Source organism: Meles meles, chromosome 2 (genome assembly GCF_922984935.1).
Source record: "Meles meles chromosome 2, mMelMel3.1 paternal haplotype, whole genome shotgun sequence".
Classification (NCBI taxonomy): domain Eukaryota; kingdom Metazoa; phylum Chordata; class Mammalia; order Carnivora; family Mustelidae; genus Meles; species Meles meles.
In genome coordinates, this window is record NC_060067.1 from 16,808,590 (window position 1) to 16,814,228 (window position 5,639).

General features: G+C 33.4%; 1 pseudogene; it reads left to right on the forward strand.

The window, feature by feature from the left end:
• Window positions 1-2,664: 2,664 nt before the first annotated feature.
• On the forward strand, window positions 2,665-2,849 carry LOC123937698 (annotated as a pseudogene).
• Window positions 2,850-5,639: the final 2,790 nt, after the last annotated feature.

Here is a 5,639-nt window from a genome sequence, read left to right on the forward strand (position 1 = left end):
TTAGAGTACCTAAAAATGTGGTACAAGGAGTGGTCTGAAAATCAGATGGGGACTTGGGACTGACTCACTCACTGTAGTGGGGAAGGATACACTGGTGAGTGGTATGATTAGCATGACCCAGTTACTGATTTCACTTAGAAAGCATACTGATAGGAAGAACACTCTTATTGCTGTGATTATTAAAATGTATATATATATATATATTTATATGGGATTGAGGAAGAAATTCTTATAATGAGAGTGGATTTGATTGGTTAAGATAAGTTACATCTGAGAAGGGAAGAAAGTAATGACAAGGGAAAAAAGATTAAATAATCACCTTGCATTTTCTGGCAGGAGTCAGGGAATACTACCAAAAGATTGGATTTTGAGAATGTTTGCCTAATAGAGACAGGACATAAGATTGGATGACTAAGAATTCTTGAACTGAGGCAGCACAGTATGAGGATATGAGATTCAACTCTCTGGCAAGTAACTTAAGAAATGGGACAAACCAACTATTATAAGGCTGAAGAAAGCAACAACCTATGCTAAATGAAGTCAAAATCCTAGAGTTGGCTTGGAAGTCAGTATAGGAATGAATGAATAATCTGAGAGAAGTTAGGACACCAGAATACAATATCACGTGTATCAAGGCTCATTCAAAGATTATTTTGAAGAATCGTTTTTCTGATTAAAAATGTATGTGTGCCTTTTGAGGTCTGACTAAAGTAATTACCAAGGCTTCACCTCATAGGTTTTGTGGAGAAAATCTCCCCACAGTAGACTTATATACAGTCATACAGTGTATTAGTCTCTGAAGGGAGCTACAGAGTCAAGAAGTCAGGCCCTTCTAGGGGGTTATCTTGTATCAGAGGTGTATTCCAAGTTAGGTGTCTCCATTTGGAAGTCTCCCCCAGTACCACTCTGCCAATGCTGGAGCCCATAGAAGTGTTTGGGCTCCCTCAATAATGAGAGGACTTCCCATTCTGTGTTGATTTACCTGATCCTCAACTGGTACAGCATTCATGGGGAAAATTGAAATGAATGGGGGAGGGAGACTCTTGCTTGGAACATCAGAATAAATGATTAGAAGGTTAATTCTTTCATTTTTTGCCTATTGCTTTGACTGGCTACTATGACACATGACTCCCAGCTCTTTTCCCCAGCTCAGCTGAGTCCCTAATATATATTTAATAGTGGAGCTCAGAAGACACACTATTTACCAAATCCATCATGAATACACTAGTATAAAGTGAACCAGCATCGCTAAGAATTTCAGTGTCTGTTCCCTTCTGCAGACCAGTGATAATAATAACAGATGGTCACAGAGCTGCATTCATTAAGAACCATGAATATAATACATAACCAAAGGAATGGCCAGGTGCCAAGGTTTAACCACCATAAACCAGAAAACCATAGTTACTTTAGCAATCATCAAAGTCAGTGGGGAAACCAAATACCTTCATCCCCAGGTAGTTGTATAAATAGTTAATAGAGCATTGTATCCTTAGGAGGAAGAGAGAGAAAGAGCCAACCAGGGCATTACTTAAAATGTATAACAAAAAAGCAAGAATTGAGATGCAGGAGGCTGAAAATAGCTGGTAGAATAAAGAATAGCAATGCTTTGCTCAGCTCCTTGACCTGATACTTTTCATGTAGAGAACACGTTGGCATGATGATTATGTGAACAAAGTTACTATGGTAGGAGAGAAAATGCATATTTTTTTTCCCCAATAACACAGTCTCCCATTTAACCAGGACTATCTAACTACTCTTGCAAATGAAATCTCATATAACAATAGAGGCCAATGCTGAGGAGCCAATATGGCATTATTTTTGACTTGAACTATCTGGTCACTTGATGACAAATATACTATACTGTGCCCCATCCTTCCTGGAAAGATCATTTGTTTACTCTCATAATGATACATACCATTTCTATATATGATTATGTCTTTCCTACCAATAGAGTCTTAATCTGCACCACGGATATAAAGGGTGTAGAATATCTGATCCATAGGCATGGAATCCCAGGCAATATAACAAATCGACAAGGACATACTTCAGAATTCCTAGATGCTGCTCTTTAGGATGCATCCCTGTATTCAAACAGAGGTGATGCTTCCCCTGAGCTGCTCCCATTAACTGAATATAGAGGATCAAAAGTTAACATGGCAGTTTTCAAGAATCAGTTAGTGTAATTCACGATCAGAGACTAAGATGGTCAACATAATGTGACACTACATGACTCTAGATATTGAGGTTAGCATTTCAAAACAGTTGGTATAAATATGTGCAAAGGATTTAAGAAAATATGTTCCATAAGTTGAGAGAGAAAGTGGTCTTAATAAGTAAACAAAAAAATCATTTAGAGAAAATTAGATACTAAAATGTAAGCTCCAAATAGATACTATAATCCTGAAATGAAAAACTCATGAGAAGTCTTCAATAAGATATTCTAAATAGCAAATTAATTAGCCAGTTTATGCTGCTAAATCAATAGAAATTGCTTGATCTAAATAGCAAAGGGGAAAAATAAAGAAAACAAGAATGCTCAGAGACTTGTGGGAAAATATTAACTGATTCAAAGCACTTGGAACTGGACTCCCGCAGAAAGAAATGAGTTAACACAGAGCCAGAATAACCAACATTGCCAAATTTTCTTCTAAAATTGCCAAATTTAGCTTTGCGCTGTGGCAGTATCGTAGCCAATGAGGTTTATCCGAGGCGCGATTATTGCTAATTAAAACTGCCAAATTTTCTTCAAAAATTTGGCAAAAAAAGTGATCAAATATGAATCAGGATAAGTATAAAGAAACCACACCTAGTCACATTATTGTGATACTTTTGAAAACAAAACAAAACTGAACAAAACACCAAGTTCTGAAAGAAGCAAGAGAAAGGCTACAACAAGAACAAAACTATACATTTACACAAGGAAAAACAATATGATGAATGAGTGACTTCTAATTAGAAACATGGAGACCAGAAACCACTACAATGACCTATTCAAATAACTTAATAATATGACTCAATGCCTAGAACCAACATTCAACAAAATAATTTTTTATAAATGAAAGAACTTGAAATTTTCAAATTTTAACGAGTGTGGATAGTTCATCAGTAGGCATGAATGAAAATAAATTCAACTGAAGGAAGACAAAATGCATCAGATGAAAACTAGGATCTGGAGGGAGAAATAAAAAGCGAAAGAGATGATAAGCATTTTGGTAAATAAAAATATAAACTATACATAACATATAATGCAGATTATATATCTATATTACTTGTATTTCTCTATCTGTATCTTTATCTATATTTATATGGAAAATGTGTAGGTGTGTGTTGTCTTTTCTTCTTATAGTATCTTTAAAAGACATACCACTGCCCTTGTCTAAGTAAGCCCTGGCACACTTGGTGTCTGCCCACATTCAATGGACTAAAGCAAGTCATATGGTGAAGCATACACCAGTGCAGTGGAAAAGATCATTTCAATCATAGTGGGAGGTAGTGAAAAGGCTAAAAGAGCTGAAGAGCATGATTATTTTATTTTACTAAAATTACTGAATAATCAAATTTACCACCTTGTTATACTTGTGAATATTTATACTAAACAAGAATAATTACAAAAAAGAGTCTCTGGTTATTACATGCATTTTTTTTTTCTAAAGGAACAACAATAAAGCTGATATTTTCAACAACAACAACAGATGAAGAGATATTACATCTTTAAATATGACAACAAAACTAAATACTTGCCAATCTAGAATGCTATTTATTGAAATTACATATCAAAAGATAGGCTAAATTTAGATGTGTTTAAACCAAACTTGAAAGAATATGTTATTAGAACTAAAAGGACTACAAAAAAGAGTATTATAGTGCATTCTTCAGATAAAAGGATAGAAGCATAGGAAGACATGAAAAGAAAAGGAAAGAATAATTATGTTGGTAACTATTACTGGCTTAGGTTTAGCAATTTATATTTTTCCTAGAAATTTTCCACATTTTTTACAATGAGAAGATTTATTGACACATTGATCATGACTTTATTTTCTGCATATGGATGATAGAATGACAGAATATAGTCAATTTTCTATGATGCATTGGTGACTTCATTTTCTTAGGTAGACAATTTTGGTTTTGGAAAATTAGTTACAGTCTTTCACTCTTTTAAAAGAAGTCTTACATTTTATCTGTCTCTCCTCAATATTTCCTGCATTTTTTTGTTTTCTGTGGCTTCATTATGTAGTGTCTAATAGTGATTTCTTTTTTATTTATTCTGCTCATGATTCTATGGGATTACAGGATCTCCTGATTGGTATTTTTCATTCTTTTGAAAAAAAATCTCATTCATTAACTTTTCAAATATTGCTTTTACTATTCTATTTCTTCTTATACTGGGATTTAGATTAAACATACATAAGATATTCCTATTTCATGTATTTTGCTTCCTCATCTATATTTGATATCTTCTTTTATCACCCCTGGTAAACTTCTAGAAAATTTATTCTAACCTCAAAGTAGTTCACTTTCTCTGTTCAGGTATATCTAATCTGTTATGAAACTCACAGATTAAATCTAATATTTGATTTTTGTTATTGGATTTTTTAGTACTAGAAATCCTCTTTGGTTCTTTTAAAAATCTGATATGTGACTTTATAATCTCTTTTTCTAAGACATTTCCAAGCTTAAAATTTTTTTTTAATATGATAGGTCAGCACCTCATTATTTTAAAATCTCATCTTTTTTTTTTAATGGGCTTCTACTATCTGTTCTTTCTATGTCTCTCAGGCATTGTATTTAAAATTTTATGTGTCTAGTTTCCATTGAGTGGGTGCTTCATATAGAATTTAAAACTTTATTTGTGGTAACAATTTTAGACCTAGGATGATATTTACTTCCTGAGAATATACTTTCTTTAATTCTGTGCCAGATACTTGAAGGACAAGGGTACAAGGAAACAAGGGCAATATAATCCAAACTCTAGGCTCAAGGTAGAAACAGACTGAAGGACTATAAGAGTGTAGTTTTACATCTGTTTCATCCTTCATCTGAAGGAGTAGCCATAGGGGATCCTAGATTAAGGCACAAATAGATTAGACTCTACTCTTCAGTTAAGCAGGCTCTCGACTCTGATGTTCACATTTGTCTGTACTATAAAAGCTGAAGCTCAATATTCTATGTGGGTATTTACTGAATTGAAAAATGCCTTTCAATACAAAACCTACTTCAAGTATAGACATGTTTATAGCTTCCTGCCTTCTTCTAAAATGTGGTCCTCTATCCCCTTATTATGTTGTTAACACTTTGATGGTGTATTGCAACCATTCTTTTATTTTATTCATAACTTTTTGGTGCCCTTTGTAGAAAGGTTGATCTTAAGCACTAACCCACTGCTACCAGAATCAGAAGTTTAAGAGTCATAGTATTGATGTTTTTATGAAACATTTCATTAAAATTACACTTATAAAGTAATTAATAACTTAAAATAAAGCTCCTTTTAGTCATATCCCCCTTTTTATGGGAGATACAAAAAAGTGATTTTTTGTGAAAGAAATTTTGATAGTTTCATGCACATCTGTTTTGAACCGCATATTAAATTTAGCCACCAAAAAAAAAAAAAATTAGCCACCAACTACTTAATCTAAGTATAT